The following is a 25,862-nucleotide window of genomic DNA, read 5'->3' as shown; positions in this document are numbered from 1 at the left end:
ATTCTTCGAACGAATTGTTATTTTAACAATATGGGAAAGAGATTTCGAAGAGTCTTGTCTATTTGTAAACTTTGTCAAAAGGCGAGACCATCTACTATCTCACATCGTGCTCTGTTGTTTCCTATTATTCCTTCTAAATTAAAGGAATTTGCTGCTGTTGATCTCTTGGGACCGCTTGTCAGAACATCTAATGGATTTTCGCACGTTCTAATCGCTGTTGAACTTACTTCAAAATTTGTTTCTTTCACACTGTTGCGTAAAGCCACTGGACGGTCTGTATCCAACGCCTTTGTTAAAAATTTCTTCGTGAAGTTGGACACGTTAGTAAAGTCATTTCAGATAACGGGCCGCAATTCAGATCTACTGTTTGGTCACGCATGCTTTGGAATCATAAAATCAAACCTGTTTTTATTTCATTGTACTCGCATCACTATAACCCGTCTGAACAGATTATGAAAGAAATCAATAGGCTTTGCAGACTTTATTGTCACAGAAAGCATCAGCATTGGGACAGATATTTTCACTTATTTCAAAATGTGCTGAATGAAATGCCTCATGATTCCACTGCTTTACCACCTACTCTTGTACTGAAGAATGAAGAACCACCGAACAGAATCAGAGAGCTTGTACCTTTCCCGAATACACGTAAACTTCGACACAAAGACATAATTGATTTGGCTCTTAAAAATATAAAATCTGCAGCAGACAAAAGGAGAAAACTACACGGTAAAGCAAATGCAAAGAAATTATATATTGGTCAGAAAGTTCTCATTAAAGCTCATTCATTGTCACATAAGAAGAAACACTTGAGTCACAAATTCTTTCTAGTTTACAAGGGACCTTACAGAATCCGACGTATACCACATGATAATTACGTTGAAGTTGAAACTCTGCGTACTAGGAAGAGTAAAGGTTTACACCACATTTCACATGTAAAACCCATTATTGAAAGGTAATCTGCTTTTTAACTTTGTCTTTGCCATAAAAGTTTTCACTTCACACTTCTAGTACGCATTGTCAGACTTAGAAACTGTTACCATGCGACAATGTTCGAAGTTAAATATCCAAACAAGAACCAAGAGATCTCATTTAAACAGAAATTACGAATGCATTGTTATAGTGAAAAAACGTCACAGTGTTATTGTGTGTGTACATTCTTGCTTGTTAGTTGCACGATTACGTAACGACTATAAGGCTTACATACTTAGAACATATACTGGTACTGCTAATGAGATTTTAATGCAACATTTTGGTTTACTTGAGAATACATTCTGGATTTAAAGTACTTTCTGTGAGATACCAGATAACACAGTGGTTAGTTTATGTGACAGCTACACGATTTTATCACGACCCTACTAATGAGTGACAATTTACAATGTTGCTTTTGCGGTGTTTCTGTTTTATATCTGCACAGTTTTTCTGAATTATTCTGGAAAGTAAAACATGCTTTAGTAGTAACTTTTGTGGTATAGCTACAATGAGACAGCCTTTTCCGTAGCACAACAATGCGTTACAGTACAGCACTTTCTTCATCACGGCAATAAGCATAATGACTAAGATATCTATACGCAAAGCATTTCACTTTTGTTTATCATGAGGTAAGTACATTGGCTTCTGCAGAACTTAGCTTTCGGAGGACAATAACTACGACACTTCCACAGAGATTATCTTATAGCAAGACGCACATTTAGCGCTACAGGACACGTATTTGAGTGATTAACTTTGCACTTAAATCATTTATTTTTAAAGATATTTGAAGTACAATGATACAAAGGTTTTCCGCGATACATTTTATTCCATTGCTGTAATCTGTAACACCTGAGGGTATAATTACATTAATCCTCAGGGGGGAACACGTTTACTTTGTGTATCATGTGTTTGGCAAGCACAAGGAGCCCTAGCTAATATGGTATTTGCTTATACAACTTTACACATCGGTATCATATTTCTCTAACACTCAAATTACACAGTTATCTGATCATTTAACTGAGAGATAAACATATTTCTTACTACATCAGTGACAAATGTTTACACAATTACACAGTTGGGTAACTTCACACTTATGAAATTGTATTTTGTCTGTACTTTGTGAACTTTTCATATTTTTCGGAACCATTGTGATACTGTGAGAGCTTTGAATGATGTATTTGGTATGGGAGGATGATTTTAAAGTACGTTTGAGGTAGATGACACTATTGAAATGAGCAGAGAATTTTTTTTAGGTTTTGATATTATTGCAGAAAGCTACAACGTTTTTGAGATTTGACTGAGGTGTTATGATGTTATTGTTACGATGACGATGTGTATTACGCTGTTGAGGTATGTTTATGATCAATAAGATGATGCTACTGTATATGAGGAATTTGATTATGCTACGTATTTATTTTGATGAAATATTGAAGAAGTGCTGACGAATACGTATATGAATAATGAGTAGTGGTTAGGGACTCTGATTTGTGGAAAAGGATGTTGGAAACCAAGAATCGTACTTTAAGAGTTATGAAATGTGTGTAAATGCGCGAATGTATCGCAATGCCGACGAAAACTTTTTGAACACTGTTATATTCATAGGATTTTGTTTCTACACATTTGCAACGCAAATTCTTGACCTGTGAAATTTTTTATATGAGACTGTCACTGTAATGCAAACTGGTGTCGTAAGTATTTCAGTAAGAAAGTTAAGTGACCATCTTCATGTAATGAGTCATGGGCACCCAGCTGCGCGACAGTCGCCTGGAAAAAAAGCTATTAGTGTGTGCCTTTCAGAGGCACAGGTGAAAAAAAAAGGGTCCTCGCTATTGACATTCCTTTGTAGAAAGCATCACAAATACGACACGCTCAAACTTGAAAACATATGATAACACTGTGGAGCTCTTAATTTGTGATATTTACTGAAATGCCTAATGAAATGACGAGAAATATTTTTATGTCTATACACCTGATTATGACTACTGTCTTTCTAGTTGAGAGATTTTTTTACTTCCTTATGAAATGCCATATGGCTAATGAATAATGTTTCATGCCTTCCTTTGTACATATTTGCTCATTTTCTTTAATATTTAGTTTCTAGCTGCACTGCAGCATTGGTTATTATAAAATTTAATAGATGTACTAATATCACTATTTTCTGTCTACAGACGCAGTAAAGAATACGTTTATGATGTACTTTCCTAGAAAAGAGAGCACAAATAGACTTTTCCCTTCACAGGAATTGCATAAATAATTTTTTTAATGACTTGGTAACTTTCTTGCATAGTAAGTTTTTGTGATACATCACTCTAGTGTTAAGATGTGACATAGGTATTAGACATGGCCATTTTAGTGTAATATTTTTTCTGCTTGAGCTATGTCATGTTTAGATATAAGTTATTACATTTACTGCTGCTAGCTTTGCCAATTTGCATTTTTTATTGCTGTTTGTGTTAATTGTTTTGTGCTGCTGCATTGCCCTGTCCCGTAGTTTAGCATCTGAGCTCAGTAGATTTAAGTTAGCCTAAGAGGGGGTAGACTATATAAGAGAATGAGTTGCGATGAATTGGAAGAAATGCATTGAGAAGTTATATGAAAAAAGTACAGAAAGCAGTTATAGGTAGGATTTTCTTGGAAATAAATGATGAAGAGATAATGGAAAATAAATAATGAGGTAAGAAATGTGTGAACATATAATTACAGAAAGCATGCTTGGATAGAATTTTTTTGGTGGGAACAAATGTTGAAATAAGAGGAAAGATATATGGAATGAAGTCTTGGGGTGGACTGCAGTACCAAATGTCACACTGAAAACAAACCCTGTCCTGTATTTCTGTGTTATTACACTATGTGAATTTGTGTTTTTCCTGTCTTAATGTGTTTAGCTAATAAGAGTTATGTTGTAGAAATTTTCTGATAATATGTTATTTTCTATGTAAAGATGTTTAGACATATTTATTCTGTTCTGTTTTAATGCTCATGTGTGAAGTAGATGTTTCAAAAGTTATTCTGACCTTTTATGTATGTACTTATGTCACAATTCTTGTAACACTGATGTACATGTTTATTTCTATTCTTTTGTAAAGCCTGTACTACAAATGTTATCTGTATTGTTTTGTATCTTTGTAATTGTATTCTTATGTTATAAAATTGTAATTGACACCAGGTCATCATATTATTAACTTGTAAGTTCCATTTCACTGCACACGTTGCTGTTGGTCATAGTATATGGACAATATGTGAGAAGTAGCGACTGTTAGTGTTTGCACGTGTGTTAATAATTCAGCAAGGGACTTGATAACAGCGTTGCTGGTTCTAAGGACAATTCCAAAAACTTTGTGAGTGCACGAGTGGTGGTTATGGACTTGCTATATTATCCGCAAGACTCTTCAATGGTGATTGTGCACCTGCACAGTTACAACAGATGGCTTCTGGCCATCTCTACAAGGACTACAGTGGGTCTGCATCTTTGATGACCCACCAATACCATTATTTCTACAAGGAGTGCAGTGGGTTTGCACCTCTGGTGGCTCACCAATACCGTAATCTCTACCAGGACTACAGTGGGTCTGCTCTGTGATGACCTACCTACCAATATTCTTCAAAACGTCGAATGACTCTGCTGTGGGTTTGCTCTGTTGTGGCCCATTACTTGTCAGCATGTCAAGAGTCAGCACTGTCTTTCCGTTGGAAGGACAACACTACTTCTTCAAGACTGCATGGAAATCCACTACTTCCGTGTGTATTGTCTTTTACTGCTCAGACTTTGAGAAAAGAAATGGCAGTTTTACTGTGATGAATGATCAGGACTGTCTTTATGGACTGTGAGAAAATTTTAGCTTTTGACCAACATTGTATTAATAAGTGTGTGCATTTGATATCTTTCTGACTGTAATTATGAAAATTTTTTTCAAATCTGTATTGGCCAGTGCCCAAAACAATTTGTAAAATTTTTTGTGGGGAGCATGGGGGCTATGTAAGTACGCTGTTTAGGTTTTTATATTGGTAACGCCACGTAGCGCTCTGTATGAAAATCACTGGCTGTGCTGTATGCAGTCTGTGGCTGGGTGGCATTGTTGTAATATTCGCTATTCTAGTGTTGGGCTGTCGACTGTTAACAGCGCGTAGCGTTGCACAATTGGAGGTGAGCCGCCAGCAGTGGTGGATGTGGGGAGAGAAATGGCGGAGTTTTGAAATTGGATGTCATGAATTGCTATGTATATTATGATTTTTCAACATTATTAAGGTAAATACATTGTTTGTTCTCTATTAAAATCTTTCATTTGCTAACTATGCCTATCAGTAGTTAGTGCCTTCCGTAGTTTGAATCTTTTATTTAGCTGGCAGTAGTGGCGCTCGCTGTATTGCAGTAGTTCGAGTAACGAAGATTTTTGTGAGGTAAGTGATTTGTGAAAGGTATAGGTTAATGTTAGTCAGGACCATTCTTTTGTAGGGATTTTTGAAAGTCAGATTGCGTTGCGCTAAAAAATATTGTGTGTCAGTTTAAGCACAGTCATGTATAATTTTTCTAAGGGGACGTTTCACTATCATCCAATAACTTAACACTTTCTGATTTCTGCTTCACAACAGGGGTCTCCACTATTGAATCGTTACCCTTTTCCACACTACTGTCAGGAGACACTAGTTCGGATTGCACTTTAATATTACTATTTTCATGCATATGTACACTTGAACCGTTGTCTGGATTTACAGTTCCTTCAACAGACATAGGTCCTGATTTAGGTTTAACTTCTTTTATTTTTTTTGCGGTTCCATTGCCGACAGTCTTTTAGTGCAGGTTAGTAAAAGTTTTAACAGCTTTTCACTTAACTTAGTTCCTTCTGCACTACATATGGCGTTGCCGGCGCGGCGAACCAGGATTACTGATGTGATGCGGCGCGTTGAACTGCAGATGGCACTTCGACGACTGCTGTGTGTTTGCGTGGCCCGCAACAGCAGACGCGGCTCCAGTTGCTCCGACGGATGACTGCGATGACTGCGGTGTGGTGAGACTGTCTTCTCGCGATGCCAGCAGTGCAGCTAGACTCAGCGCCAATCCGTCAATCCAGATGCGTTGTTAATCCAGTTGCGTTGTCCACATGCACTCGTAACACTGTCGCTCACTGTTCCATTGCTCAATGGCGTGTCGCATTTCACTTCCGAATCCGAATATTTAAAAATCACTTTCACTTTTCTGTCAGTTCATTTCCCAGCCGATTAGCAACATACGTGGGGCATCGGGTGGAATAATAGAATATATGTTTTGTATTTATGCTGTTTGCCATTCTCAACACTGGCTCTCTAACTACAATATTGAGAACCAGAAAGTGATTAGCAAAACGTGATGCCTGTAATTAGAATTCCTAGTGCCCACTTCATCTGAGAAATACATTTATAGCTACAGCTTATAGCCCTGAGGAATTAGGAGATTGTCTGGGATTCATAATCAAAAACCATTCTCTCTAAAATGTTCACTATATTCTGAAAGTCACAGACCAAAAAGAATCCACACAGTCCAACTACCAGAGCAGTTCAGACTCTAATGCACTGATGCCACTATAACTGTTCAAATTAAATGTTTATGTGCATGGTCACCATAATTTGATGACAATGTTCATCAAACGCCATGATAAATAATGGTAGAATGTCAGTCCTGCTGCGGCACGTGAAAATACGACATACGCAAACTAAAGATAGATCATTAACGTCGTCCCAAAATTAACACTTCACTCGAAAACAATTTTATGGTTACGCATATCCCGAGTAACTTATTACTGCATCCGAGGCTGTTTATATCAACGATAACGACGCGACGCGACGGCACAGGTGGTGCGCTAATCAGTGTCTGGAGAGAACTGGGGCCTTCCTTTCTCGCGCAGGGTTCTTACATATAAAGCCGCGGTGCGGACGGCTAAGGGAACGCCTGTTCAAATGTGCTCTCCCGACTAGCCACTGGGCTAGTAACGCACCACTTTAAGTTATTGAATAAATCATTGCTTCCTTTGCTGATCACCGATGAAGCTTTCAATTTAATTGTACAATCAGCACACAAGTAAGTAATCATAATAAAAGTCTGATGTGGCTAAGTCAAATATTTAGGGCGAGAGAATTAATTTAATTACATTACACGCAGTAGACGAGCTCTGAACTTACTCTTTCGAGATAAGCTATCGCTATAGTTATTCAGTTGAAACTTCTCACATCTTTATGACTATAGCGGATCTCCCTTCTACTTACATTTAAACGTCCTAGCTTTATTTATTCGCCTACTTAATCTATCTTGATTCCTTAATTTCTAAGACAAAAACCAGAAAATCATGAATTTCAACTAAAATTTTAATTTGTGAGATCCAGAGTACTGTTTCTACTAAATTATTATGCAAAAGGAATCTAAATATAAATTTTTAAGTTTCTAGCTCTTTTCTGTTGCGCCAATGATTTTTACAGAAAAACGTCCAAATTTCGAAAATGCTTAAAGTTATTGAACTGATATTCAACACATATTGATTTAGTATTACTTCTGACATGCTAGAAACGTTTCAGGTTATTTACTTGATTTTTAAGGTATTGCGCAACATTTATGACGTCAGAGCTAGTTACAGAGGACTGGCTGGCACACAATGGAAAGACTGATGTGAATTTTATAAGGCGTGAGTAGGCTGCTTCCCCACAAGGTCAAGTGTGTTTTCGCAACCATTTACAATTCGTGTGGGTTCGTGGACTAACTGCTCGAAATAATTTTCGGAGAAAGCACTTAGGACAATCTCAGAAGATGTTTTCTGCCTACCACCGGTTTTGAACAAGTATTTTTGCCAACATATCGAGGGAAGGTTGAAGTCCCCACCAACTATAACTGTATGAGTGGGGTATTTATTTGTTACGAGACTCAAATTTTCTTTGAACTGTTCAGCAACTATATCATCGGAGTCTGAGGGTCGGTAGAAGGAGCCAATTATTAACTTAGTTCAGCTGTTAAGTATAACCTCCACCCATACCAATTTGCACGGAGTATCTACTTCGACTTCACTACAAGATAAACCACTTCTGACAGACACAAACACTCCACCACCAATTCTGCCTAATCTATCTCTCCTGAACACCGTCTGAGACTTCGTAAAAATTTCTGCAGAACTTATTTCAGGCTTTAGCCAGCTTTCTGTTCCTATAACGATTTCAGCTTCTATGCTTTCTATTTGCGCTTGAAGCTCAGGGACTTTCCCAGCACTACTACAACAACTTACAACTGCAATTCCGACTGTTCCTTGATCCAAGCGCATCCTTTATTGGCCATGCACCCTTTGAGATTGCAGAGCACCCCGTACTTTCCCGAGGCCTTCTAACCTAAAAAACCGCCCAGTCCACGCCACACAGCCTCTGCTACCCTTCTAGCCGCCAGCTGAGTGTAGTGAACTCCTGACCTATTCAGCGGAACCCGAAACCCTACCACCCATTCTAGGAATGTACGCTCTCGGACCTTTATTAGTGGGCCACACCGTGCCGCAGAATGCTCTCTCGCACCGTCATGATGTTTTCACGCATGCTAAATGAACGTGTCGCTCTTCTTTGGATCTTCTCTGTAGCCTCTATCAGTCCTATATGGAACGGACCCCATACTGACGAGCAATTTTCAAGTATTAATTGAACGTGTATTTTGTAAGCTATTTCGTTTGTCGGTGGACTACAGTTCCTGATGATTCTTCCACTAATCATATTAATTTTATCTGGTTGTTCCGCTACAAATTGCACACTCTGATATTTTGTGGAACTAACTGCTTCCAGTGACTGTTCTGCAATTTTGCAGTAAAGGGTCCTTCAGTCTATGTATGTGTAATCCGTTACATTTTTTTTTTTTTTTTTTTGAGAGTCAGTTGTCACTTCCTGCACCAAATGTCTATCTTCGTCAAGTCCTCCTGCATATTGCTACAATTTTGTAGCGTCGCCACTTCTTTGTATACAAGAGCATCGTCCACGAAAAGCCTCGTGGAACTTCCGACGTTATTTACTGCGTCGTTTATAATTATTGTGAAATGTTATGGCGTTATAACGCTACCTGGGGGAAAACTCGAAGTTACTAATCCGTCTGAACACTTCTCTTCGTTCAGAAAGGCATTCTGGGTTTTGTTTGCTAGAAACTGTTCAGTCCCACTACACAAATGGCCTAATATTCCGTATCCTCGTGTTTTGTTCATTAGGCGGCCGAGCGAAACTGTATCGAATGCCTTTCCGAAGTCAAGAAACACCGTATCTACCTGGGTGCCTGTATCCACTGCTGTCTGTGTCTCGTAGACGTACAAAAGCGATCTGGGTGTTAGTCGATCGTTGTTTGCGGAGCCGAATTTGGTTCCTGCAGAGGATATTTTAGGTCTCCAGAAAATTTATAATACATTATCACAAAACCTTTTAAAAATTCTACAGCAGACGAACGTCAGAGTTATAAGTCTATAATTTTGTGCTTCTGTTCGACGACCCTTCTCTGAAACGGAAATGGTCTGCGCCTTTTTCAATAACACTTCTGTCCTCGAGAGACCTACAGGACACTGCTGTTAGAGGACGGCAAGTTCTTTCGCATATTATGTGTAGAACTGAATTTGTATCCCGCCAGTTCCATTGGCAACATTTCCTCTGTTGAATGATTTGAGTTACTTTTCTATCCCTTGGTCACTTATTTCTATGTCAGCCATTTTGTCTTTCGTACGACAGTTTAAAGAGGAACTACATTGTGACTTCTTCAGTAAAACAGTCTTAGAAAAAGGCGTTTAGTATTTCGGCCTTTTCTGTGACATTCTCTGTTGCATTGCCACTATGGTCTTAAAGTGTCTGGATAGATGACTTCTATCTGATTACTGATTTAACATAAGATCGAAACTTCTAAGGAATTTCTCTTAAGTTGGTAACTAGAGTCCTACTTTCGTATCCGTAGAAAACTTCACGCATAGCCCTCATTACAATAATTTAGATTTTGTTTATGTGTGAGGCTTTAGCTACGTTTAAATTCACAGTGAAACTCTCGCTGATTTCATAGCAGCTTTCTAAGATGGTTGTTGAACCACGGTGAGTCTGTTCTATCCATCACAATTTTGCTTGTGCCACACTTATCTAAAGCGTATTATACGATGCTCTTGAACTTTGTCCATTCGTGCTCAACGTTATCATTGCTGGAAATGAAATTTCCATGATGATCAGCCAGGGGAGAACGATGGGTACTATGGAGCCTTTTAGGGAAAAAATCATATTTTCAATATCTTTCCTCTAAGTAATAAAAATATATTTAGCAATGTATGAAGGCAACATAACACAAAATCTAATTAGAATTCACCTTGCATTTAGGGCAATTTAAAAATTGGTGGTAGTACAGACCACACCAGTATGATTATGTTTATAAATTACTAAACACAATACATAACATATTATAGCTCATTTACCTTATAGTTTACTTAGCTTACAGAGGTCACAAAATTAAAAAAGAAAGTCGTCGATGTCCGTACAGAGCTCATGTACCCAGTCTTGTTTTATTGTGTCCAGTTTTCCCCCTAGATTTCTCCATGCACAATACGCTTTTCACCTACAACGTCTTGAAAAGTGGTTGGTGTAGGACTGTCAATATAAAAAATTTGAATTTTTTTCCCTTTTTCTTCTTCTTATTGATCATCGTTTGTTCTTGTTTCGGAAATTTCGTTTGTCTCTTTTTCTGTTGTGCTTTTTCCTCTTGCTCTTCTGAGTCTTTCTTGTCTGTCAGTATATTTTTTTATTGGAGTTGATGTCAATATTTCGCTTCTCTCTGCCGTTCCTTTCCGACATGTCAACCTCTTTTTGCTGCAGGAGGGTAAAGACGACACCTCTTTTAAAACACCTGCAAAATCAGAATGTTCACTAGAATGTAGTGCATTGGAGGAAATGATGGTCTCTCTAGAATTGATTGTAGATTCTTTCTGGGAAGCAAGCTGAGAGGGGCGGGGGAGCTATCAGAGAAGCTGATGAGATCGATGTTGGTGTCCTACTTGTAGCAACAACAACCCCAACAGACGTCACCTCGGGAGAGGTTCCTGTACAATGTTGGTGACCTCACTGCCTATAAAGCTGTAATTAGTAAATACGTCGTGGTTTGTCGGGTAAATGCCAATGCATGTAAATCCATTTCCAGCAATATCTAGTCGACACACTTGCTTGTGGGCATCAACTACCAATTTTGCAATATCGAAGTCATTAAGTCTTGACCTCGGATTAGCCCTCATCCACAAACTGCAAGCAGTGTTGTGGCAGTTTTTGCAAGGTTTCATGATCGTCCTATCCAGAGGCTGCAACTTATGTGAAGTGTTTATGGGAGATGGTTTTCCCGAGAAAACATGATGACATCTAAGTCCCTGTGACTGGCATGCCTTTCTACAATCAGAAAGACAGGATTGCTGTTGAGAGCTTTGTGAAGGAAACAAAGTGTTGAAGCCACTTAAGCCTCAGCTGTCATCCAAACGCTAGAAGTTGGAAAACTGATGCTTTCGGTTGTTCGTAGCCCTGAACAAGGCCGCACGTATGCAGACAAAGTTCTCGTGAAAGATAAGTAATTTAGGTTGTAATTAATTGTAGTTCGATACGTTTATCTAATTAAATACGTTCTTTAGCGTACTCTTCAAGTTCACCATTTAAAGATTTTCTTTTATTTGCGTAGTGTGCCAGTAATCATGAAAAGTTCGTTTTGGTTACATTCGGCTGTTTAGGCCTAATTTTTGAACGTGTATATTTAGCGTTTTATCACAAATTTAAGTGCATTTCCTAATAGTTTACTTACATATTAGTTTACAAATATATTTATTATCCTTTTAGATCTGTATTTAATATATTATCGTTATCACTTAGTCATTTCCGAACTACCATGCATACTAAGTTTGTGATCTGCAGTAGGAAAGTTAGTTCAGTGGTTTTGTGCAGCTGTTGTGACATGTGGTTTCATTGGGGAAATTGTAGCAGCGTGGGAATTAGGGAAGCAAACGAGACTCTTTCGTTCTTTTGCAGGATTTGCTCAAGAGATAGGATTATAGCTGAACAGGAGGAGAAAATTAGAGCCCTTCAGACTAATTTGGACAGAGTGAGGGAGGAACTGAATAGGTTAAGGGGGGAGGAGGGTAAACAGAGGTGGGAAGTGGTAGCTGGGAACAGGAGCCACAGAAAGAGAACAGTGTCTGACAGTTTCCCAATTGGCACAACCAATAGATTTGCCTTGCTACCACACTTAAGTAAGTAAGAGGCTCCAGTAGAAGTAGATGTAGTTAAGATGCAACAGAATCTCACTAGGAAATCAACTGTTTCAAGAAAAGTAGAAAGTAAGAAGATAGTTCTGTTGCTAGGTAGCAGCCATGGAAGAGGTGTGGGCCAGATTTTGCAGGAAAAATTAATTGACAGGTACCAGGAAACAAACTTTTTCAAGTCAACTGCATGTCTTAGCCTGGTGGTAGAGGATATAGGTTCCTTGTGGAAGGGTTTCTCAAAGCAGAATCATGTGATGATTGCGGGTGGAGTGGGAAACAGTATTGACAGGAATCAGGGCTTCAGTATTGAGTGTGACCTGGTGAAAATAGCCTCTTCAACGACCCATACCAATGTTGGGCTGGTGCCTGCTTTCCTGCGGCATGATCAGCCCCACTTGGACCGCTGTGTCAGGAGGATAAATATGTTGTATCAGTTGCGGAGGGTGGCCACTCTGTCAGACATTGGATTGGTTCCTGTCGAGGCTATTGATAGGGGGGATTTCACAATGCATGGCCTACACCTCAGTAGGAAAGGGAAGGGTAAACTGGCATAGTAGTTAGCGAAATCGATAAGGGGGGACACTACTAGTCATGGATGTACCTCTTTTTTAGACTAATATCAGTGTCCAATGAGAAGTTCAGGCAGGCAGGTGCTAAAGAGGTCCAAAACTCACAAGATTCTCAAAACAGTAAAGTCAATAATAATGTTACCATATTTAACCAAGATATTGGTGGATTAAAGTAAAAAGTAGATTCGCACAAAAGTGAAGTAAAAAATAATGTTACCATTTTTCACCAAAATATTCCGCGATTGAAGAATAAACTAGATGAGCTCCTGGTTTGTTTAAATGACACTGAATCTGATAATGTAATAGATATACTATGCCTGTCTGAGCATCACATTGTGTCTGATATGGAAAAGGTAAATATCAGTGGTTATAAACTAGCTGCACATATGAGTAGAGAGAATAAGGTGAGAGGAGGAGTTGCCATATATGTCAACAGTTATAACTGTGCAAAAAGCTTAAATACAAAAAAGTTTTGTCTAGAGCAACATACAGAACCATGTGCCTGTCAACTTAAACTGAAGGAGGGATCTTTTATAATTGCAACAGCATATAGGTCCCCTTCAGGAGTCTGTATTAATGTCACTAGATATTATCAGATTTTTATATCTATAAGCACGTCTCTACCATCAGCATTCATCCTATCTTTGTGATAAACATACCAATCGGAAATGAGAATTTCATTGTTACTAACCTCTGGTTTCATCCATTAATTCTGAAACCTTTCCATAGGCCATCCTGAAGTTACTTAATACTGCATTAACACTTTCATTCTCCAATCTGCTATACGAATGCTACTGTGTCTGGACTCGGAAGGCATCTTATCGGGCCTGTGGAGGGATTCCTGTAATCGAAAAAAGCCACATTTGCAGGCCACACGTACTCCCCTAGTAGTAATTTCCTGCGACTGTTGCACGCCTGCCGTATTCAAGGGACTGACACATGAATAAGAGAAATTTAAAAGTGTCTGCACACATGAGGACGCCCTCTTGTAACGACGACAGCTCTGTTAAAAGCAGAATTTTGTTCTCACATGTTTGTTTGTATGACATTCCAGACTCTCAGGTCTCGCTGGCACAATACTATTAGAGAAGTAATTACATGTTAGGGCACAAAAGTCAAATGAGAGTTGTTAACAACTGTATGAGAATGGATACCAAAAACTGTTCTTGTAGGACTTAATACTTTGAAAACAGGTGTGCATGATGCTCTGCTGTATTTCAGTGATGGAGAAGTGTCAAGGTTTAATGTTATGGAATTGATGTGAGTGCCTGACAGACTAAATATACAAAGAACTTTAATTTCCGTTGACCGTAGGGGCCCTTCGAAGCAGGGAAATCAGTGTTGAAAGCCACCAAAGAAGCAAGAATAAAAGAAGAAGTCTGAAAAAGGAAAGATAGGAAGAACAGCACCAGAAACAATATGAATGTGGACCTGGTAGTCAGTAGTGTTATGTTGGGTAGGTGGAGAAACAAGCTTTAACTTCGACTTGAATTTCCCAGATGCTCACTTCTTCTATGTCCTGAAACACATTGATTAAAATCTGGTAAAGATAAGGGGTTGACATTTTGTATGTTCTCTTATAACTTACCACTAAAAGGGGACTATTAAATTAAAGACTTTTTTAAAGGAAAAACTGGTTTAATTACTGAAATGTGTGATAGTCATTATAAAAAAATTTTTTGACCGATACTTTAAGAGAGCAACATCTTTTTAAAAGTCTGTGCAATGAACTTCTTTAAAAATGAAACTTCTGTTTTATTTTTATTTCGATATATGTGTACCTATTCTGTATATACGTAATTAACTGGCTTTATTTCACTTGTAGCTCCAAATACAGTTCAGAAGAAATCGTGTGACCAAAAGCTGTGGTTTGTGCATCAAATCGTTCTCAAATGATTTGTTAAAAGATAGTAAGCATTACATGGATTTACAACTCTTATTCTTTGAGCCGCTTTACTTAGAAAGCTGATGAACTTTTCAAAATTTCTCCTTATTCTCATGAACCAACCCCCTTAGGGCTCTACAGTTCTCCACCTCATAACGAAGATAAAGAAATTCGCGTCTGATACAGTCACAGAATCGTGTGAGCCTCTATGATTTAGACCTTCCTCTCTGCTCCAAATGAGAGGACCGCGATCGGTTCTGGGAACGGAGATGCAAAATGGTAGCTCTACTTCCACTCCACAAGCGAGGTTACGTGTCTTTACCAAATCAGCCGGCTACCAGGAGGAATCCAAGAGGTCGTCTGAACCCAAACAGCAGGCATCATTCGCGCCTACAAGAGCCACTATCTGCACCTGGCTGCACCCAGTGTGCACAATCGCTGCCGACCGAGCCTCCTCCACATATCGGATGAGACACCCCCTCTTCCTGGCAGGCAAACAGAGTAGACACTAGACTTCTTTCTCGACCTGTCCGCTACTTTCCTGAGGGGCTCTATCACCCACCTAACACAGGAGCTCCCAGTGACACGCAATTGGGCTTGCAGTTGAGAAATTCGTATCCGATACTGCCGCAGAATCAACTGAAAAGTGAGCCTCTACGCCTCTGCTCCACCCTATGCACTTCCCTGAACCTCTCAGAATTTTGAGTAGAACGTATTAGTTCAGAATATTCTTAGTGCAGTGCCATAAAATAATACTTTTCTTTTCCTTATTCCATTAACTGCTCATATTTCTAAGCAGTTTCCCTGTTTCACCTTAGTTTGTCTGAGCCTCCAGAAGCATGGCTGACTGAAATTTTGGTAGTGCAGCCAGGACCGATCCGCAGGCTCACTCGTTTTGGGCCTTCGAATTTGTGTGCCCTGAAAGGCTGAAATTAAGGTGCTGGAGCCCTTGATTCTATACCTGTTAAAGAGCTGCTTCCACGATGGAGAGGTGCACTGGCTGTGGACCGAATCCTCCTGGTGGATTAACAATGAGGGCCGGTGTGCCGGCCAGTCTAAAAGCTGTTTGTAGGTGGTTTTCCACTTCCAATTACGTCAATACTGGGCTGGTATCCAATTTCCAACTCAGTTACACGATTCGCAAAATATTTAGAAAGCTTCCGCTCCTTTTCGCGTTTCCACCTGCAGACAGCTGGGTACACATATTTCATTACAACAGGTGATGGGTTAGCGATGGGAAGGGCATCTGGCCACACCTTAAACTAACCAAACCAAATCTATTAATAAACATGCCGCCCCGGAGCCAATGACGGATGAACATGGTAGAAAAAGAAAAAGAGAGCCTTCGACCCTACACAATTCCCAAGTTAGGTGTTTTATCGATATGTGCCAAGTGTTAGAGGAGGGAGGGGCACATTGCAGCGAAAAAAAATATTTTAATTTTTATTATTATTTTTACTGTAAACTGCTCAAATTTGAAAATGAAATTGAGAAATTACATACTTTTAAACAGAGTAATTCCAAATAAAAATCTGATTCAGTCGTTACAGTAGCTGCAATAAAATATAGGAGAGAGATTGACATGTGTTTCAATCTACCCCATCAATGAAACACATTACAACATACAAAATTTCACTGAAAATTATCTCAGTTTGAAATGACTAACATGTCAGAAGTGTCTCCACAGTGTCCACAGTTTGTAAGCACATAGAATGTATCATTATCCGTACATGACCAATCGATCCATTCCTCTATTCTATCTATCTATCGCTAGCGCCGTTGTCCCGCATTTTGTGCAGGGTTGGCGTGGTTAAATCAGATTTGGCATGTTAATGTGAAGGGGTGGCTGGATGCCCTTCCTGTCATCACCCCGTACCCCCCCAGGACGGAATCAGTGTATCCCATCTGTCTGCGTCCAGTGTAAATCATGGAAAAGGGTGGATGTGTTTCAAATGTCTGTGAGTCGTGTAACTGAGGCGGGACGTGGGAACCCGCCCAGTATTCACCTAGTGGGATGTGGAAAACCGCCTAAAAACAACATCCAGGCTGGCCGGCACAGTGGCCCTCGTCGTTAATATGGTAGGTGGATTCGATCCGGGGCTGGCGCGCCTACCCGAGTCCAGGAAGCAGCGCATTAGCGCTCTAGGCTAACTTGGCGGGTCAATCGATCCATTCCTCTCCCTTTCTACAAACATTCCCACAAGTCAAGCAACATTTTTAATTATCTTCTTCTTCTTCTTCAGAAGATGAATTGAACTGCCATGTTCTTTTACCGTTAGTTGCTGTTTCCTTCTTTCCACTTTTATGTTTCCACTCTTCTGTGCCTTTCTATCATTTCACTCTCCTCTTACTTTTTCTAGATCCTGTTATTCAAGTATCGCTGTTAAGGTAGCACACCTCCTTTTCTTTCTTGCTTTGTTGCTCTCTTTTCCAGCTTTAGAGAAAGGGCGAATGGGGTCAGTGAAAAAGCGTTTCTGTACTGAAGTTCCTGGAACCGCACTAACAGTATTTGCCACAGTCTCTGAATTAGCCAGAGGATCTGAAAGTTTTTCTTCTGCAACAGGCGTTTCGGTTGCAAAAGGTACATAATAAATCACTTTCTTGGAATATGTCAGAGTCAAATGCGAATATGCCTGCTGCTCAGAGTCAAGAAATGACGTTTGTTGATGTAACAGATGAGAGAAGTCATTTGCTTTTCAATGGAAGGCGAATCAAAAAGGTAGTGTCTTTCCTGGATTTGTTTTCAACTAGACATCGGTTCTTCTGCTGCACATCTTGAAACGGCCGTAGATGCTTACATTTGGGGACTGTAATCTGTGAAAACAGTGGGGAGGAAGTGGTAGAAGCACATCTCCATTTTTCTAACATTTATTAAGAGCTATAGTGCTAAGAGGCGGCCATTGGTTGTCCAGCAGTAGGAGGACAGGATCTGCTTTGTGGGACTAGGTTGTCTAATAAAATAATCGAGAAATATTAAAAAAGATTCGTTTATCATTCATCCAGAACCCGTGGCATCATCGATGTTTCTGGTGGTCCTGTCACGGATAAAATGATCTTATTTTTCCTTAGGAATATTATCATGGGTGGAATGAAAGTCCCTTCAGCACATATAGCAGCTGCTAATTCTACCATTTCTCCTGTACATCAGAGCTCACAATTCCAATTTGTTTCACTCCTTTCTGAGCAACTATAGTTGCTTTAACACTGTAGTTAACTTGGCTTTAACGCTATGGTTACACACGTTTCATACACGCTCCAGATTCTGGAAGGAGGAAGAGGATGACAAGAATAAACATGTAACTGGAGAACTCCGCAACATTTTTTAAAAAAATTAAATGCTGTTATTCTTCCCAGACTAGTGCTTTCGGTTTTTCTGGTGGAAAGATAATTGTTTCTCTCTAAAAATCCTGAAATCCAATCGGCTCCACGGTTCCAGCTATTCCCTTTTGTGCCCAATATTAAGGAATTTCCAAGCTAAGGTATTTTGCACCAGTTCGTATTTATTCAACCCGTACATAATTACGCTAGATCTCACAAAACAATCCTTAAGTATTATTTCCCGACTTTCTCAAAATACCTTTGTGTGTTTAGAGTACCCACAAGTAACTTTTCCGTCTGTTATCTTTTTCATATTGAAGAATGGAGGGGCGATACAGTAACAAACGTTAAATTCTTTTGCAATTTTTCTGGTAGAATAATCGCCCTTTCCTCCATTTTCAAGAACTAAAGTGGCTGTATTTCATCTAAAGGTGTCTAAACTTTTTCTGTTTTGCGTTTGTAATGACTAGCTTTGTTTTTTCTCAAAGTAAAAAACGACTGATTGAACGTAAAACGCAAGAATAAGGAAAATTAAAGCACTATATTATACAGCACGCATAAAACGTCTGCCCAAACAAGATCGCGGCACGCTGTATCACTGTGTTGTAACATGCCCCACTTCACACCGCAACATAAAAGACAAGTAAACTTCCTCACAATCAATTTAAACCAGAATCAGTTATTACATTGTTAAGCTACGAAATGGAGCTACTTATCATTTTTTAAATTTAATCTATGTTACCGATCATGTTAACATATATACAACGCTTTTAAAACCATAAACAGTTTCGATCTAGGAAAGAAAACACAAAGAAAAACATCTCCTAGCGCCTACTCCGCCCAGCACTATGAAGAAACTACGCAGTTGAAGGTGTCTCCTCACTATGGAAGCACCTTGTTACCGATCATGTTAACGTATATACAACGCTTTTAAAACTATAAACAGTTTTGATCTAGGAAAGAAAACACAAAGAAAAACATCTCCTAGCGCCTACTCCGCCCAGCACTATGAAGAAACTACGCATTTGACGGTGTCTCCTCAATATGGAAGCACCTGTTAGAACATGAAAAAATGCTGATGTTGAAATGTACGCCTGTCGAAACATGCCCCTCTCTCTCCCCTATGATCTGAAAAATTGACGGACTAGTTCCAACAGTCATGGAGGATTGACGAGAGTCCCTTTTGTGCGTTTAATGTATCAGGACGGTTGGTTAAAGTAGCTGCTGAGCCAAGGTAAAAATTGCTGTTTTGAAGAGCACGTTGCAGCGCGTAGTGTGAAGCAGTCGCCCTCCGTTTCTGGTGGTGGCGCTGCCGTGGCAATCGCAGCTTTGGTGTCTCCTCTGGTGGGAAAGGGGAAAGGTTGCCTGTTTACGTGCGTTTGAGGGGCACTATAAGCTCGCCAGGGAGTCAGTCGGTCAGTCGGTTCAGTCTCTCGTCCCCAGCTGACTAGTCTGTCTCTCGTCCGCATTTGTTAGGGTAGTTATTGGCTGGCTGTCGTTCTGAGTGCTAGCATGTCTGTCGTTCGGATCAACCTTTAAAGCCGACAAAAGGAGAGTCTTTCCACTCCGACAGTAAGAGAACTCAGTGAGTGGTCCCCCGGTCGGGGCTTAGTTCCTGCACCTGCGTCTGCGCGTTAGGCCGCCGGTCCGCTCGAGTTTGCTCAGGCAATGGTCATTGGCGGTTGAATCGATCGGTTGGTCGGTCGCGCACTGAGACACAATATGGCTTGTCCGTCTTGAGCGTCGGCGCATGTGAGGTCGCCACGTGAGTCCAGTGGGCCGCGCCGTATAGCGAGGGGTAGTGGCTTCTCGGTCGACACGAGAACAACAGGGGTCAACCCAGACATCGGTCTGGCCGGTGCGAGCTGCGACGCCGTGAGACGGGAGATCGGCGCGCATTCCTGCATCCGTTGAAGCGGCTGGCAGCGGACGGTTCGGGAGAGCGATTTGGGGGTGCTGCGCCAGGTCTTCTCGATAAATCGCATTTTATTAGAAGTGAAGTGATTGGTGATATGTTGTGTGATTTACTCTTGCTAAATTCTACTTGTTTTCTTGGTCAGTCTCTCGTCCCCAGCTTGCTCGTCTGTCTCTCGTCTGCATTTGTTAGGCAGTTAGTGTCTGTCTGTCGTTCAGAGCTGCCTCTGTCATGTTTGTCGGGTTTGGTGTGTTAACGAATTTATTGCTTGGAGCGTAACGGCCTAATTCCTGAAATATGTTTCGATCTTGCCTATCATCTTGAGAGGCAGTATCTGTGTACTGTAGAGCATCTTAATTTATTTGGACAACCTTGTAGAATTTTATATAAGATTGCATTTCATGGACTTTTATTGAAATGATCATTTTATTATATAAAGTTGCCACCCTTCCACTGTAAGACTTTTCTCAGAAGTTAAAATCAAGTTGCACCTTCGGTGGCAATGTTAATATTTTAATTTCAGTGTTTCGTACCATTTCCATCCCTCCTACGGGGTGCATAGTTTGTGTGTTTGTGTGAATTGTTAAATCTTTTAGTTTAAAGTTATCCTGTGTGTTACAGATTTGCACCAGTGTAGTCTCTCAGAGGTTGTTCTGGGCAGTCGTAACGACGGGCGTGTCAAAAGGGAGCGGCAAGGTTCTCAGCCCGAAAGCTCATACATTCAAAAATTTGTTTCTTTCTGACTCTGAATAAAATGTAACTTGATATTTAGAGGGTGCTTTCTGATTATAATTTTAAATCGGTTTCTTTTAAAAAATGCTTTAGGCACTGCGGTGTCACCGCCAGACACCACACTTGCTAGGTGGTAGCCTTTAAATCGGCCGCGGTCCGTTAGTATACGTCGGACCCGCGTGTCGCCACTATCAGTGATTGCAGACCGAGCGCCGCCACACGGCAGGTCTAGAGAGACTTCCTAGCACTCGCCCCAGTTGTACAGCCGACTTTACTAGCGATGGTTCACTGACAAAATACGCTCTCATTTGCCGAGACGATAGTTAGCATAGCCTTCAGCTACTCATTTGCTACGACCTAGCAAGGCGCCATTACCAGTTACTATTGATGCTGTAGAACATGTACCGTCAAGAGCGATGTTCACCAATTATGGATTAAAGTTAAGTATTCCAGCAGCTACGTACGTTTTTTGTTAGTCTCATTTCCTTGACCTGTTCCAGACCTCACGCCAGCCTGCGTGAGCTAAAACGCGTGCCTTTCAGCTTCCTCTCATAGTGGGTTAGCTGCCTTGCCAATCCACAACAGGCACCATTAAAGTGAATAAATTACCATTTGTTAAGAAGGAATTTACTTATGATTTCATCAGTTACTCCCTGGAAACTACTTCCACGCTCACATAATGTGATTAAATGTGTTAATGTTCTCGATGAATTGCAAGTAAGTAAAATGAATTCTTATGAATATTTTTTTGAAAATAAATCCACGGTTCAGCTATGACATATTCGTAGGCGATAGTACTAGGTTTCAGTCGACGCCAAACATCTCCGAATACCGTTTCCGCTACTAATGTCTGAAGTTTATCTGAATGATTACAGCCTGAGGTTTGATCGTCTCTACATATCACACAAATGAATCTCCACCGAGAATTACCGGTACTTGCAAAGATTTGAATATCTGCGCTGTATGACCGTCTTAGAAGTCACGCCTATCCGCTTTGCGATTCGATACCGAGATGTTTATCAGCTGCAGGTCGTGCAGACGAGTGGCTATAGCTCTCCCGGGAGGGAATGGAGCTTGCTGGGTACACGGCATTCCTCATTTGAACGTGATCACAGTGTCTGCGTTGGGTCCAACACTGATAATTGTTACGTAGCCTGTGGCGACTGCTAATTTTCTTGCCAACGTACGATGAATTTCCTTTGGCAATGAACTAACCTGGGCACATAATTTTATGATGGTGTTGTATTTCATTTCAGTCATTAGATAAATGTACTCTCACAGCAGGGCTTCTTCAGAAATCAGTATAAAAAAATCAATATCGCGGATCAGATCGACACGCGACTTGCGTTTTTGTACAAGTAGGAGGACGATCGCAAGTATTGGCCACTTAAGCCAAAATTGGTACTAAACTTATATCGTTGTTTTGAAATAAGGTATAAACCCACAATACCTTTACTAGCGCATTTGTTTTGGCGTTAATGGTTATTAAAGTATCTAACCAAACGACACAGAGCAAGTAAAGATTTTGTAGGACTTATAGTTCGAGACGTTAAGGAAAGTATCGGGTAGTATGGGCCATGCGACAGAATACAGGTTATTAAACAAGAATAGAGTTTATGTGATCCACAAATAAATCAATCTGTTTATATATCAGTAGAAGTAATAGTAACAAAATACTTGATAGAAAAAAAACCTTTCAGTATGTGACCGACTGAACGTAACAGAATGCATTAAACCAGTAGAGGTGAAGTTTTCTGTGAGACAGTTACGCGTGCTTCTTCGTAATCTTTTGATAGAAGTCACAACCTGCAGTTTCTTTTCGCTGTCAGTTAAACTTTCTCCCAAATAGTAGCCAACTTCTCAAACTCAATATTAGTTAACGGCATCTAAGGCTCTCATATTTGCCACAGCTATTTCTCCATAATTTTCTTCAAATGGAGCTTTGAATAAAAACTACATATGAGGTGCCATAGATTCCTACCGATTCTCTACGATGATGTTAATGTGCTTTGCAGCGTAGTTCTAGGAACATTATAACGATCGTCAGCTTCCCACTCGGTCCTTTCGCCTTCCACAACACGTTAAGCTCCCTGCTTCATTGCAGTCTCGTACTACTCACCTCTACAATTATACACTACCAGCCATTAAAAATACTACACCAAGAAGAAATGCAGATGATGGACGGGTATTCATTGGACAAATATATTTTACTGGAACTGACATGTCATTACATTTTCACGCAATTTGGGTGCATCGACCCTGAGAAATCAGTACCCAGACAACCACCTCTGGCCGTAATAAAGGGTTTGATAAGCCTTGGATGGCGTATACAGGTACAGCTGCCCATGTAGCTTCAATAGTGACCGGCGTTTTGTGATCAGCCAGTTGCTCGGCACCGTTGAAAAGACGTTTTCAGTTGTTGAGAGATCTGGAGAATCTGCTGGACAGAGCAGCAGTCGAACATTTTCTGTATCCAGAAAGGCCCGTACAGGACCTGCAACATGCGGTCGTGCATTATCCTGCTGAAATGTAGGGTTTCGCAGGGATCGAATGAAGAGTAGAGCCACGGCTCGTAACACATCTGAAATTTAACGTCCACTCTTCAAATACCGTCAATGCGAACAAGAGGTGACCGAGACGTGTAACCAATGGTACCCAATACCATCACGCCGGGTTATATGCCAGAATGGCGAAGACGAATACAAACCTCCAATGTGCGTTCACCGCGATGTCGCCAAACACGGATGCGACCATCATGATGCTGTAAACAGAACCTGGATTCATCCGAAAAAATGACGTTTTGCCATTCGTGCACCCAGGTTCGTCGTTGAGTACACCATCGCAGGCGCTCCTGTCTGTGGTGCAGCGTCAAGGGTAACCGCAGCCATGGTCTCCAAGCTGATAGTCCATGCTGCTGCAAACGTCGTCGAACTGTTCGTGCAGACGCTTGCTGTCTTGCAAACGTCCCCATCTGTTGACTCAGGGGTCGAGACGCGGCTGCACGATCCGTTACAGCCATGCGGATAAGATGCCTGTCATCTCGACTGCTAGTGATACGAGGCCGTTGGGATCCAGCACGGCGTTCCGTATTACCCTCCTGATCCCACCGATTCCATATTCTGCTAACAGTCACTGGATCTCGACCAACGACAGCAGCAATGTCGTGATACGGTAAACCACAATCGCGATAGGCTACAATCCGACCTTTATCAAAGTCGGAAACGTGATGGTACGCATTTCTTGTCCTTACATGAGGCCTCACAACAACGTTTCAAAAAAATGGTTCAAATGGCTCTGAGCACTATGGGACTCAACTGCTGAGGTCATTAGTCCCATAGAACTTAGAACTAGTTAAACCTAACTAACCTAAGGACATCACAAACATCCATGTCCGAGGCAGGATTCGAACCTGCGACCGTAGCGGTCTTGCGGTTCCAGACTGCAGCGCCTTTAACCGCACGGCCACTTCGGCCGGCAACGTTTCACCAGGCAACGCCGGTCAACTGTTGTTTGTGTATGAGAAATTGGTTGGAAACTTTCCTCATGTCAGCACGTTGTAGGTGGCGCCACCGGCGCCAACCTTGTGCGAATGCTCTGAAAAGCTAATCATTTGCATATCACAGCATCTTCTTCCCGTCGGTTAAATTTCGCGTCTGTAGCACGTGATCTTCGTGGTGTTGCGATTTTAATGGTCAGTAGTGTATATATTAACAGCTACATCACTCAAGTTCTAGCAAATAGTGGAGTGAACTCTGTGCTTTATCGAAAGAGCACTTTCGCTGTTCACGTGAAACCTAAGAAATAACAACATGTCCGGAATTGCCCGCCCGCTCACACCAGTCTTCGTTAACTTAATGACAAAGTAACAAAAGCAAAAGTTCCTTGATATCAACACCATCGCTTCTACTCGTACTATAAGCTTCAAAACATTTACGTTTAACGGTATTTTTTCGGTCATTTCATGATTTAACATTTCGTATAATGTACCTTCATAAAAAGCATTCGGAATTTGTCCGTGCTGCATGGAATAGGTTGAGATCTGTAACTCTACTACTAAATTCACGACACTTTTATGTTGCGAAAATTTTTATTTTCCAATATTTATGCCTACGATGCGTTTCGGTGGCATACCAACTGATGATGGAAGCATGCCAAAAAAGAGTTGTCTTATCAGAAACATTCTGTTTTAAATGAAAGTTATGTAACTTTTGTTTAAGTCGGCGTACGCATGACGTATTGAAAAGCGAATTACGTGCGTGTGTGTATGCGTTTGGGTGTGTTTATGCCTGTCTGTATGTTTGAGCAAGCTTCCACAGTTCCCATCATGGTCGAACAAACTGGCGAAGTTTGCACGAGGAGTGGTACAGAAAACGACCGCCATCGCAGTTCGCTTAAAGTGCCATGTTATCTGCTGCCCGTTTCCGTCTCTCCACGCTTAACAGCACACGAGAAAGTCAAAGACGGGAAGCGGATTTTCAGGGAAGTCTGAAGAAGAAACTTTGGCTGCGTAAGAGGAGCAGGGAAAACTAATCCCGACACCTTGAAGAGTAATCCACCCTCAGACGTCTGGGGCGGAATTGGCTTACGGCGAGGAGCTGCGGCGGAGAATCCGTAAGGAAACGTGAAAGTCCTGGCAGCTCTGTGCACCTAGTTGAAGGCACCTCACAACGTCCGTTACGTAGAGAGCGGTAGCTACAGTCGGCGACGGGAGCCGTTGAAAGCCGCCTACTCCTTTTTGAATTTAAGCTGAGCTCAGCTACTCCCCTTTTTAAACGTAATTTTGGCCCATAAACAAAAAAACTCGGGAGCAGGAAAGACTTTCGTAGTGCAACAGAAATATAATGGGAAGTATGACCTTTTACTTTAGAGAATGCAAGATTACATTCAACGCACTCCAATCTCCTGATACGATCTGAATGTGTAGGTGCATCCTTTCTTATACATAGGTTACTTCCATTGAAGATGTATAACGTCACTTTGTACGCTCACATTATATGCTACAACACCTGTTCACAATGAACGTGGTCACAATGAACTCTCTGAACAGGATCAGCAGGAATCCTCGAAGTTCTTCCGCAACACAAACTTACTTTACACTTTCTGTAAAATGTATGCTAAAAATTGAAAATATATCTGCTGATGACAGCTTATCTGAAAAAATGGATCTGTTGCGGGCAGGACGTGTATAGTAAATTGTGCTCCCACCAATTGATAAATTAAATAATAATAAATTA

This window comes from Schistocerca serialis, chromosome 7 (genome assembly GCF_023864345.2).
Source record: "Schistocerca serialis cubense isolate TAMUIC-IGC-003099 chromosome 7, iqSchSeri2.2, whole genome shotgun sequence".
NCBI classification, from domain to species: Eukaryota; Metazoa; Arthropoda; class Insecta; order Orthoptera; family Acrididae; genus Schistocerca; species Schistocerca serialis.
The sequence above is the reverse complement of the archived record's forward strand: the minus strand, read 5'-3'. Positions refer to the sequence as shown.